This window comes from Nyctibius grandis, chromosome 7, assembly GCF_013368605.1.
Source record: "Nyctibius grandis isolate bNycGra1 chromosome 7, bNycGra1.pri, whole genome shotgun sequence".
Lineage (NCBI taxonomy): Eukaryota > Metazoa > Chordata > Aves > Nyctibiiformes > Nyctibiidae > Nyctibius > Nyctibius grandis.
In genome coordinates, this window is record NC_090664.1 from 1,264,197 (window position 1) to 1,278,316 (window position 14,120).

Genomic DNA, 14,120 nt, shown 5'->3' on the forward strand with positions numbered 1-14,120 from the left:
TGGGAGAGGCTGAGTCAGGCTTTTTGGTACCTCTGCACCAGCAGATACCAGGGAGTGTGAAGGTTGCTTCTAAAAATAGAGTGTGCACCGATTCTCTCTGTTTTCCTACGGTTAAAGTGATGGCCTGTCCAGATCTTCCAAGCTAGAGTGACTTATACCATTTTAGAATGAAAATTGAAATTAGATAATAGCCATAAATACAGCTCTGAAAATAAGAAAATCAAGAAAAATAGTGGGAAAAGTAAGGTAGATTATGGGGGAAGACAGTAAGGTTGGTTTTGTGCATGTGTATCTTGTGGGTTCTGAAGTGGCCTGTTTACATTAAATATAGCTGAATTCATCGTGTTTTAATGATCATCAGATAGCTCATTCTGTCACGAAAATAAAGCATTTAGTCACATATAGTTACCATCTAACTGGGAAACAAGTAACAAACCCACATGAATCCCAGCAACTCAAATTCAGGCAATTTTTGAAAACTAAGGTTGGATTCAGATCCTATGACTCTGACCAGTGTCGGGGATTGGGCTTGCTGTTTTGCTTTTTTTTATTTGCAGGAAGAGGTTGAGGTACTGATGTGATGTGTACTGATGGGATCTTTTAAAGAAAGCATGTGGAAATGATAATTAATTGAAGTACTAAAAATGAGTAAAAGTTTCTTGTAATTAAAATGTAATATAATTGTCAGACCTTAAGTGATAAATTGCTATATAAACATATATGCACAAATTTAATTAAAACCCCAACCTGTTTCAAATAATTATTCAGAACAACAATGAACTTTTCTTTGGTATTTATTGAAGCCATGTAGATCTTCAGTTTACTTCCCAACAAATTCTATGGCCAGTAATTTATTCGAAGTTTGCAGACACCTTTTGATGCATGTATATAAAGAATTTGATATTCATTTACCCTAATCTATAAATTTGCAGTTAGGAGTTTCATAAAACAACGTTTAGATACCAATTTAGCAGTATTTTAATAAAAATTTGAGGTACTTCACCATATCTACATTCTAGAATGGAAATGTTTATAGAGAAGTGAACGTACAGATTTGATACATAGGCACTTAGACAAAATTTCTTAGAGTCAGATTATGAATAGGGGTTTTGTTCCTCTGTTGGAGCCTCTATCTTTCCACTGAGAGAACTCATTTATCCTCATTGCAGGTCTGGGGGACTATTTCACTATAAAGTAATCAAGAAAATATGTCATAATATAGGCAACAATGTAACTTTTTTCTATAAAATCCCAAGTAATGTCATGCAAATTTGTGGCAGCAGAAGTGGAGTTTTTTTTAATCTGTTTTTAACTGAGTAACCATAGTGTCTGTGATGCCTTAATTATGAATTCCCCTTTTTTTTTAATATTGTATGACTCATAGCAGAAACATTCTCGTATTCATTGCCAGCATTTAAAGACAATAAATGGCTTATTTAGAAGTAAACCCCTATTGAAATAAAATTTTCTGCATAGGGGTATTTCTGCGTACAAACGCATCCTGTGCTATGGATTTTCCAGAACGTATGCCCATGCGTAAGGGAGCAAGGGGGTCAGCGCTCAGAGTGACGAGAGATGCAGAGCCCTACCCCCAGCACGGTACGCGGCCGTCTTTGCAGTGGATGTCTGAACCTCCCCCTGCGTTCGCTCTAACGGCTGTCACGCCAGACACTCATAGGAAATTGAGAGTACATAAAAGTGAGGGTGGTTAGCCAGACATCATCTATGACCAGAGTTTAAGTTCGTTCAGTTTAGGTACCTGCTTATGTTAAACATGTTGGCTGATTTTAAACTAGTTTAAATGCCAACCTGTATAAATATGGAGCACCTCTCCTACGAGGACAGGCTGAGAGAGCTGGGGCTGTTCAGCCTGGAGAAGAGAAGGCTCTGGGGAGACCTTCTAGCACCTTCCAGTGCCTGAAGTGGGCCTACAGGAAAGCAGGAGAGGGGCTTGTTACAAGGGCAAGGAGTGACAGGATGAGGGGGAACGGTTTTAAACTGAAAGAGGGGAGATTGAGATTAGATATTAGGAAGAAATTCTTTACTGTGAGTGTGGTGGGACACTGGCCCAGGTTGCCCAGAGAAGCTGTGGCTGCCCCCTCCCTGGCAGTGTTCAAGGCCAGGTTGGATGGGGCTGGGAGCAACCTGGTCTAGTGGAAGGTGTCCCTGCCTGTGGCAGGGGGGTTGGAACTGGATGATCTTTAAGGTCCCTTCCAACCCAAACCATTCTGTAATTCTATGATTCTATAGCCTGACCCTTTGGGAAGGAATAGACTGTACAACCTCAGCTAAAATAATATCAATTCAGTGACCAGTAGCTTGTTTTGTTTAATAAAACAGCGTTCTTCATTCTTAAGTCTCAACAATGTAACTTTTATTCAAGGATCCTGGTAATAAGCAGATGTTCTTCTAGGTTCACATCAGGTCCTATGAACCGCACAGGGATCACTGCAGCGAGGACCGCAGCCGGAGCAGGCTGCTCCGTAAGGGGAGGCAAGCCACTGGCCGAGGGTGACAAGGCAAGGCGGGTCAGGGGCCTCACTGTACCCCATGCTGGAGCAAGGCACGCAGAGCTGTCCCCAGCAGTGTCAGGGTCAGCCAGCAGCCCGGGGGCTGCCAGACAGGTCTGCAGTCACCAGGCAGGTCCCAGGTCAAGCCAGGTGTCTGACTCAGTGAGGTACGTGGCTTGGGCTCAGGCACAGCCACAGTGGACCTCAGGCAGGGGCCCAGGGCGAGAGCTGGAGCTTAAATGCAGCTCCCAAGCGAAGGAAGAAGGCCTCCAGCGAGGCTTCCCGCACCTCTTTCTCACCCACCAGTTTTCCACAGCCATCTGATCTGAGGTTACATAGCTACACCACATCAGTGCTGGCCTCCAGCACAGGCAGTTGGACCTCTGGGGGGGGACTGCACCCAGGGTCCTCATACTGTGGATTTAATGGCGTTATTTGTGGTCTCTGAATTGTTGGTTGCAATTAAAGTAAACTAAGTTCTTACCTCCATATATACTCTCTCATTTTCTGAAGTGTAAAAATACATGCTGCTTTACGTGTATGAGAATGGCAGTGTTCTTTTGTCTTAAATGCTTTAAACATCTGGTACTGAATGTAGAACTTGTATCCCACTTCTGCGACAAACCGACGTGGTAGAGGAGGAGTAAGAGCAGTAGAACCAGTCCATCTGAGCTACAGATTTAAATTTGAGATGGACCTGAATGACAACATCTACAATTTCAACATAGAGTTTGATTTTCCACCCACAGTTCACTTTTATTCATCTCTGTGGTTTTGCTGTGGACCATTATAAGTCTAAGGACTAGTTTCAAAACTTGAGCTGTAGACTCGGGCTGCGATTCAGAAATCCAGAAAATCCTGTTATGATGAGGCTGTCAGTCCTTACCTAAGCACAACTTCGCCTGAGTGCAGTGAGTGTTGCTTAAGTATGAACTTCCGAAGTATGCCCAAAAATAGGAATGAAGCATGTCTTGGCAATGGCTACAATTCCTCATATTTATGAAAGCAATCCCGGGGCATGATGACATTTTCAAAACTAGCATCCAGTTATATATATTTTTGGAAAAAAAAATTGAGACATACTTCAACAGAGGATAAGAATGTATTATTCTCCCAATCTCATTTGCCCGAAGTATGTATGATGAAATGAAAGTGCTTCCCGATCATCCATTTTATTTCTTCAAGCAAACACTTAATCAATCAGATTTTGCTAACTGAGAAGATTTCTAGAGAAGTTGCAACATTCCTGGCATTGTGTAGCACTACTTTCTTTTCCCTGGGATCCTGGAAGTTTCACGAGGACTGTGCTCTCTGGGTTTCACTGGGACAGATGAGACCGGCAACATTTTCCCTCTTTGAGGCAATGTAATTGATATCTCGATGCTGCTTCAAGAAATGCTGACTTGAGCTTAGAGAATGAAGCAGATATGCTGGCTATGTCTACACTGCATTTGAGGTGACTCTATCCACGTTCACCCTGCAGACCGCAGGGTGCTTCCAGGCTATTACAGGGATATCCATACACAGGGATACACTATAGCTATGGCAGAAAAAGAAATCAAACCTTTTGGCTTTGAAAGCATTTTTGAGTGCATATTTGTGCAACCTTATGTGATTAAAGATGTGGGTTTGTGCAAACCAAAAGCTGCCTCCAAGGCACCATTTCAGGAAGCACGGTATTAGTATGGTTATGTGACCATACTCCTGGCCAGGCCAGGAATTTTATTCAAGGAGTATTATTCGAGACAAAATACTTTTGCTGTCCTTTTTAGAGTAAGTTGTAGCCAAACAGAATCTGTCACTGTCAGCTCCAGAGTGTGTTGCTAGGCAGTGCTTGGCATCCCAGGTTTGTTGTTCAGCTGGCATCACTGGAGGAAGGTCTGAAGCTGCAGGTGAAAGCCAAAGTGAAAAAGTAGGTATAGCTGCTGTGGCTGCGCTTGTCTACTACCTACATTGCTTTTCGCATGTCATTTGTAGGTGCAAGGCAGACTCTGGCTCCAACAGTCACCAAACACTTAGCCCTTGTGGAGCTGGAGCATAGTGTGATGTCCTCTCTTGTGCCTTGTTGGTGTGATGGTGCAGTCACCCTAGCAAATGAGATGGCTGAATATCCCACCTGTGCTGTAGAATATCTGAAGAAGCACATTCCAGGTGGAGGTAAGCGCTGGTGGTGCAGGCTGTGGTGTGGCCCTGTAGGGTATACGCTGTCCCAGCAGCAGTGCTCGAGAGCAGATCAGCCCAGACCTCCGCATTGCACGTACTGGTGGACACGTGAGGAGGATCCTCTGCTAGTTTAACTAGGTTACTCTCTCAGTGCCTCAGAGTGTGCATGAATAATTGACAGGGGACAGTCAGGGTTTCTGGCTTCAGGCAGTGTACAGTCTGATAAGGCGATACAGCTGAGATCCCAGAACCTGTCTCACAAAATCCAGTTTCAAGTATACTCTGTACCTTCCATGCCACGACATGATCATTACATGAAAATCCAAGAACACAGTTATCACAAGAAGTTTTCCTGAGCCATAATTGCGTCCAGCAGTCAATGTAAATGAATATTTAATCCAACCGATATTTTTCCACAAAGAGGTACACCCCATCAAAAGATAATGCAAACTGTATCTCACAGAGCTGGGCAGTGGCTATGTAACCATTGCCTGAATGCAGACAGTCTTTATCAGCTTTAAAATGGGTCTGTTATCTCTGTATAAGCATATAGGTCTCAGCAGGTGTTTTGCCTCAAGGGTTGTACAGCAGCAGCCGCCTGAGTAATCAAGCCAAAACTTATCATATGGTTTCAGTATAAAACTGTTACTGATATTTTAAATATTTCCAGCTTTAATTAAGTTTAGCTACCATTACTCCCTCCTATCTAATGTACCACCATTTTTGTTTAATTGCAGTTGACTTTCTTTCCATAACCACTAACTAGCAGTTGGTTTTATGAGCCCTCTTTTGTTCCCACTCTGATAAAAGTCCATTGTACAATAAAATCTGACTTAATTTCAAATGTGTTCTGGTCACTGTGTTTTATTTCACATGTCAGCAGTCATAAAGTAGAGAGCTGATCCTGCGACAAAGAGAAAATCCAATATTAAATTAATACATAATAGCTTTGTACAGTGTAATCTTTTGACACTGAGAGATGAATTTTGTCAGCATGGCGTTTGCAGTTGTTAGAAGATTCAAGAGATACACTCCTCCTCCCAGGAAATAAGTCAAAAGCATGGCATGAATATTATTACTTTTAGCTTTATCTTGTGGCTAGAAAAAATGAGCTCCCTATCACTTCTATCAGTATCCCCTATTTATTTAGGCAGTGCTGAAGGTAAGGGTGGAAACGTCATTTACATGGTAACTGTTTTGAGAAGTGTTTTCATTCCCTTCTAGAAGCGAATTTTTAAGATAGGAGGGGAAAAGCGCATTTTGTTCCTTGATGGTAACAATGTTGTGGGTTGTACAGTATGGCGTGACAGCTCCCTCTGCACTCTAGGGGCTTCTCCTTTGAGAAATAGTTCTGGTAGGGCTCCATCAGGAATCTCTGCACCCTGCGTTAGATAACTAACCTTGTATATAGTTCCTTTCAGGTGTAGTACAGAGCAAAAAGCAAATGCAAGAAATACGTATTTATCTCCATTCTGAAGTTGCCACAGGCCAGTTTGGTCCCTGGAAAAATTCCAGCTCCCCTAAGAGTTGCCCTAACTTGTACCATAATTGCTATGTTTCCCACAGGACTTTTCAGCACTATGCATGACAAGTCCTGAAGAACATCTCGGCCACACCTCAGACTGCTTTCATGCTGGCTCGCACACGGAAAGATCTTTAGCAAATATTACCAGTCTAGTGAATTTCTTTATTTTTTGGGAAGACCTCTTCTGGTACAGGTGTTCTTGGGAAAGTGGAGAGGAGTAAAAGGGGACAGACAGGGACAGCTAATGGCCACAATATGTTAGTGAATTCTACTAAAACAGAAATCCCATGATCTTCTCCTCGGCCTGGCATGGGAGTTCTGACAGAGCTTCTCTGCTATATTTAAGATGGGCCTATTAATATATAATTGCTTCAATTATCGACTAACTTAATTAACACTTACAAAGTGTTCCTAAATCTTTGCAAAGACCCCTGCATGCACCTATTTACTACCTATTATGGCAAATAAAACCACACTCCCTATGTTCCTCATTGAAGATGTAAAAGCCCTAAAATTTTGCACTCGACTTAATCAGGACCCCCTGAACTTGATGCTTTTTCACAAGTATTCTGAGTTACCACCTCAGTTTGCAATAGTCGCCCACATAGTGCTCCATTCTTCACAGCATTTCCTTTTCCATTTCCTCAAGAGTCACCATTCTTAATTCACCTGTTTCCCTATGTGTAATCTGGCTAATGTGCCATTCTCAAACATGGTTTATTATTCTCTGTGAGTATGTTTGAAAACAGGGGAGAAAATGTGTCGGAGCAAACTTTTTGTTTGTCAGTGATGAGATACGGAGTCGGCATGCTGTCACAGCCCAGGAGTGCAAATTACTGGGTACAACTATAGCACTTCTGAAAAAGATTTCTGGTAAGCCTTAAGTTTTCATCTTTAATTTTTATCTTTGCTCTTAACAAATAATACATCACAAGTAAAATTTCCTGTCTCTCACTGAGCTGGTTTTTGGGCAGGTATTTTGATGTGCATGCATTTAGACCTTATATGAGTTTTATACAAACGGAGATGGTTACCGTTGAATCACTGCATGCATTTCTGGCCAATAAAGCAGAACATTTAAATAATTAGCATATAAACACTAGGCACATTGAATGAAAAGTCATACTGAATCATCTACATAGTAAAGAAAAAATTCTTTAGCTGCTTCATCCCTGAAAATAGGTTCCTCATTAGTCACTGATAAACCGCCATGCTGAGCAGGTAATACTGGTAAGATCAAAATGGAAAAAATGGCAGTCATGAGGTGGAACAAAACATGCCATGGGAAAATGAATTGACCCGCTATGATGACTCACATCTAGCTCACCAATCCAAACCATGTTCTTTGAACCCTGTGAAAAGTGGAGGAAGCAGATGCTAGAAACAAATGTACACATAGGGGTACAGAAAGGATACACAAAAACACGAGCCTGAAGGTGGACAGACACATGCACATCTGGTGGTATCAGAGTCCCATAAGCATGAAGGATTCTATTGGTAAAGAAGCAATTAGTCTTTGCTTTTTATTTTGTGAAATTCGCTTGCTGTCCTAGAGTGATTCCAAGGACAATTTAATGTCAGTTATGCCTAGTCAGCGTCAAACTCCTAGCGAAGTAGTTTGTAGGTAGTGCCAGCTGATGGCAAAGGTGACCACTGATAAGCCTGTCAATGCTTGCACGGAGAATGGATAGTAATTAAGCATTCATTTAAACATAATACTTGAAACATGAATATACTATCTCATGTTCCTTGAAATATCTTATTTGTGTATGTCAACATCTCTGTATCTGAAAGGAGAGGAAACAGTGTTAAGTTGCTCGGCACACTAGTTTGGAAGGAACGTGACATTACAGTTGATACCAGTCAGTGTGAATGGAAGAAATGTTGCGTATACAAATCAGCTGAATGTCTGAGTCCACAGAAGAAAATATCAGTTAAGAAAATTGAGTTTTTTCCCCCTAAAAGTGACTCACTACAAAAATTTCAGTCTGTGTATACGACAGTAAGAACTTCCTGGAACTTCAGAGGGAACGTCAGGCAGAGCAAGCTGAGAATTCGTGAAGTAAGTATTAGGGATAATGTCCTGAGCTTGCAGAACGTAATTTGCATGCTAAATTCCTTACAGTAACATTTTAGGTACTAGCATTTGTCAAGCCATGTCCAGATACTTCATGCCAGGATGAATCACATACAACAAATAGTGCACTGAAATCTGCCCTAATTTATGTAACTTTTGCAAAGCTGTCGACTGAAGTGCAGTCTCATAACACAAACTGGCTCATCCAGTGCCTCTCAGACTCTCCCCTTTAATGTCTGAGTCAGACTCTGTGATGTCCTGTGGATGTCCTACCACAATTAGAAGCAACTTGAGCCACAGTTATCTCCTTTGATGAAAAAAAAAAAAAGAAAAAGGCAGGTATTGTAACAATGCGTTTGATCAAATCATCCTCCCCTTCTCTTTTTTGTGCAAAACCACGCTGCTAATGCTGGAGTTTGTTGTCTGCTTGCACCACATACAGCCATGTAGAGACAGTAGTATGATGAAAGAGATTAAACCACATTTTTTGCATCTCACTTTTTGTAGGCTGCGCCAGTGCAAGTTTGTCTATCATTTCTCCTTTGAACATTGCAAAGCAAGCATTTTTAGGAGGAATTCTCTGGCAGTGTTGTCAGCACTCCTGTTGCCATTTCTTTACCCCCAAATTTTTGTGGTCAGACCAAACTTTGCAAAAGAGCTGCCTGTACTGGTGTTTGTTACATTATGTAACAGAGAAACTTTGTTCTGAGTCATTATGTTTGGAATGTGTAAGATAAAAACCTCACATTATGGACAAGTTTAACAGCAGGACATGAGGATCTTCACTGCTTTCAGAAGTGGATTCCCTATAGTGTTATTAGAGGTGGCTCTTTGTAATCCCGTCAGTGCCTGTGTTCAGGAGATATTTTGAACTGGGAAAAGTCCTAAACCCCTCCCTGCATGGAACATGAAACCACCCTGATCTCAGTGTCTTCTGTCTCGTTTGATCTTTCCATTTCTTGTAAGGTCTCAGACTGTCGTTCATTGGAGTAGGTTGTTTCCAGAGAATGAGGACCACAGCTGTTCTTCCTGCTCTGCGGTCCTAGGGAACGATTCATTCAATTCCCATATTAGAAGAAGAGACCTTGAATTTACAGCTTTTAAATCAGGTCCTTGCTTTCCTCCTTACATGCTTGTCACTCCCCTTGGACCTAAAATTAGGCCTTGGCCCCTGCTGCTGTGTCCTAACACTGCTCCAGCAGTGTGATTCTGCTCTGTCCAGCATGCAATGGCAAATTCTTTCCCCTGACTGTAAGATGCTTTTATGCAATAGATTCCATCTACACTGTAGATGGCAATGATGCACAGATGGTGATCCGGAGGGTTGCCCCATACAAGCATGCTCAAAAGTATGTCTGGCTTTCGATTTTGGTCCAAAACCCCTCAACGTCACTTTACTGAGTAGGTAGAGCACAGTGTCTCATTGTTTATCTGAATCAGTGAGTAGGCGGCAAATAACCCAGCAAGGAGCGAAGAGCTGCGCCGCACATTTGGGCAGCCACTGCTACAGGCACACGAGTAGAGGCACATGCCCCCAGCCCAGCCAAAGGACAACGCCTCCTGCCTCACACATGAGCAACAAGCTTGTGTCTGTTGGGGCATGTGTACGCAGCCCGCAAGAGGGACAGAGTTTATTACTGTCTTCTCAAAAAATGAGACTGCTCAGTGCAGTGAAGGAGTTCTAGACGTTGGAACTGCAACTTCACTACAGGCTGTTCTCCACCTGAAATGCTGAAAGTAAAATACGTCACTGTCAACAGAGAGGATTGCTTCGTGGTGTAAACCTCTCACTCGCCAAGAAAGTCCCTAGAAGGACAGAACTGGATTTCAGCAGTGTTTTTAGTGAACTTTACCAAGTGAAGGTTCTCTGTCGGGATCTTATATACCATCCTGCTTGCTCCATGTAGCAAGAAGTGATCTCTCTATACTAGCAAGCATTATGCTGTATAATGACCAATTACTTAATTCCCTCCTTCCATCCAGACCTATTTCAAGCTACGTAAAATTATTTCTTTTTGAATATTTTATATTTCAGGATATGAAATACTCCAAATAGAAAATACTATTGAAATAAATGCTAAATCAATGATGACTTGTAAAGGATCTTCCTCAATTAACCAGATTTAATTTCTTTCATCTCTTCAATGTAATAAACCTAGCAGTCTTCAAATTATACATGGAGTTTTCTAGTCAAGCCTTCTAATTGTAATGTAATAAACAGGAAAAGGCATTTTTCTTGCATTGAATATATGGGCAAATCCAATATAAAATTTAACTACATATTGTAAAATACCAACAAAGGACACACATTAATTTCTGCTTCTTTGAAGGCTACTCAGTCCTTTGGTGCAAAAAATATTTGGATTGAATTGATGACCTATTTGGACAAAATTCTTCATAAAATGTGAAATACTACTGCTTTAAATAAAGAAAGCAATGTTTTACAGTGAATAAAATACAGCTGTTTCTTTAGGTATATCCCATATCGCAATAATTAAGAGATTCAAAGTTACCCAGTTATCTTTCATCTATTTTGTTACTTTCCATTATTGATGTATTTGCTTTACTTAGTAATATAGAATTTAAGTGAAAACTTTCTGACTTTCAAATCTTAAGGGGTAGCTTAATTAGCCAAGCTTGTAAGAGCAATTTGTAAAATGAAAACATCATCTCTCTTCTAGCACGAGTAAAGAATCACATACTTAAGTTTCAGTTGTTTATTATTTTAAAATCAGAAGCAGTAAAACCACAGCATAGTTAGGGAAAGGATATATTGCAAAACACTTGTGTTTCAAGGTCATTAATCCTTTCTTCTTTTACCTTTTAATTAAAGATGTGATAACATTAGAACGCTACTCATCTCCTGCTGGGCTTCTGAAATCCTATGACAGTTCAAGGAAATGTTCACAGCAAGAATAAGTGCAGTGTAAGGCAAAATTTAGTCCATTATCCCAAAAAGCAGACGTTTGATTTTTCATCTGCTTTTAGTGCAATGTGACGGGTACTTTGTTTTCCATTCCTAAGGGTAAAAATTATTTAAAACTCCATAATTTATATATGTAAAGTAGAGTTAATGATTTACTAAGTAACATCAATGGTTCAGCACTGAACAAAGGTAGAACAAACCTTTTCTTTCTTCCAACAAACTTTCAGAAGAAGGCTCTGAACTTTGTTCAAACTGCACACCATAAACATTGCACCAAGATGTGTTGATTACAGAGTCTTCATGCCAAAATCTAAGTCAAATACTCATGCATGACTTTGGATTTTTCAGAAACTTATATGCAAGGTTGGATTCAGTTAATAGCTGTACAGTCTGCTCAGGATTAAATGACAATGATATTCTCTACTACAACCACAGTGATATGAATAGTATAGGCAGTAAAAATAATAAAATTTTTAAAAATCTTATATATTCTTTTGAGTGGGACATAATTTTACCACAGATTTTTAACAGGTTATACGAAAAAAGTTTAGCAATGCTTTTGGTGCTTATTATGAAGACCCACTTCTACAAACCATGATGTGGGACGGTGAAGAGCTGTTGCTGTTTGTGTGGTGTATTTGAGTAACAAGCACAGGCACTATCATTATGTGCTCAGCAATATGGCATATTCCTGAAGCCTGCTGGGACTTGAGGAAAATTCTAGGCTGCACTGTAATTGGCCTAATAGCTAATATTCTTGTAAGCATTTATTGAAAATATTGCAGGTTGGATTCCCTCTTTGCTCTGCTCTAGTCAATCTACAATGCAGCAGGTAAAAATATTTACCTACATCAACAATTTCCAGGCCTTGCATAATCTCTCTCATATCTCATCTAAGTTCATATTACTTCACCTCTCTCTTCTCTTTAGCCTCCTCTGATCTCCACTTCTGCTCCTGCTTGCCATTTATTTCACCTACAAGGTTCTTTTCTGTGCCACTAGCTAGGCATGTGATGCCCTTCTTATTCTAGACCATTCTGCCAGCACCCTCTCCTCAAGCAAAAATCAGACATAGTCACTGCTCTTATTTAGCTCCTGGTTGAAAGGCAACTTTGTTCTAACTACCACTATACGCGTGTCTACCCTAAGTGTACCGACTGTATTGATTTAGACCTGTTTTCCCCCTTCTCCAGACTCTCATTTCTTCATCCTGACCTGTATCACACCTGGAACTTAGACTGAAGATGTGTTTTTCTTACTTAGCATTGGAACAGTGGGAGGATGGTATATCGAGCATTCTTGTGAACGTGGCTCTACAAGCACAAAGATAAGCATGACCCCTGCCCAGCTGAGTTTGCTATCAGTGTATCTTCTGGTTCAGGTCCCTCCTCACCTATGAGAAATATAAAACTCTAACAAATAGAAATGAAAATTGAGGAAAATAGGATTAATAGTTCCTCTAAATTTTGAAACAAAAGGTAAAGGAGCGTAAAATTTGAAGGAATTGGTAGGAATTCTTCCTTGTACTTTTGATTATGGGCTGTTAGGGAGAAATTTCATTCATAGGTCATGAGAATTTCACATTTTCTTCTAGATGGGTTATTTGGATCCCATCAGAGCTTCTTCTGACACACGACTTGTTTTCTGCGTCCCCTCATTTTTGTAACTTATGATAATCACTCCTGAAACTCATGGTCAAAAGATAATGGTGACAAATATGTCACCAAAGGATTATGTTAGGAGTATGAAAATGGGGTTGGATCTGAGTGATTAAATGAAGTTTAAGGAAGAGGACCAACAGATCTAATGAAATGAACAATTAGGTCACTTATCACTTCCTTTCGCTGATTTTTGATTTGTTTAGTATAGCGTCTGTTTGCTAATTAGTGCTATTGCTACAGGGCAACTCTTACACTATGGATAAAGCAGCGTGATCAAAATCTACACAATACAATACAGCAAACGCAGAATAAAATCTTGCGTCACTGAAATATCTGTACGTAGAATTTGTGAACGGAGAGCAAGCATAAAACAGAACATCAGAGTTCAGTGAAAAGTTTTCTGTCTAAAAATTGTAGACAAAAACCATGAAGCATGCAGAAAAGCCAGTTTGCATACTGCAAGCAAACCTGACTTTTAGAAATGTTTTTGCAAAACTGCGGTGTTCTACATATACATAATGGTTGTTTAGGAGAAGGAGGAAAACTGGGGACATCTAATGATTTGTCTATACTAAAATATATTAGTGACCTTGGTAATGCTTAAATAGGGCTACAACTTGTTTATGCTGCATTACTTCAAACATTTTAGGGGAAACCTGTTTTAAAGTGGTTTCCTTAGATACTATCATAAGTTTGTTGAAGAAGGAAGGATGGTATGTTGTTTAAAGCACAGGACTCTGAGTCAGAAGACGTAGATTATGCCCCCTGCACTGATAACTACTGACTATGTGGCTTCCTCATCTCTAAATTGGGAAATAGTACTTAACTAGTCAGAGGTAACAAGGAGACAAGTCATTACTGCTTATAATATTATAATTGTTATAATCAGAACAAAGCCTTCAGAGGAGCACTGATTTATTAAGAAATCTGGGGGAAAGAAGCAAATCACCTTTACCTTTGAAGTTCTGGTAACTTGTTCTAAGACAAAGTGAAATTTCTGTGCTGTGTCGGTCGAGGGTTTAGGAATGCAAAGTATCAGTCGTTGCATTTGTTAAGCAACAGCCACCTAAAGGTCACCATGGTTCCAAAGTAGAACCATGATCTCATAGCTGCAGTCTTTGCCCTTCCCTGTTCACACCCTTTCCGTGTTTATGACTGTTACGCTGTAAGGTAGTGATGGCTTCCATCTTCCATATATAGACAGCCATGTATCTGGCAATGTGTAGGCTAACTATCCCCCATAAGGTCTTGAAGTTGG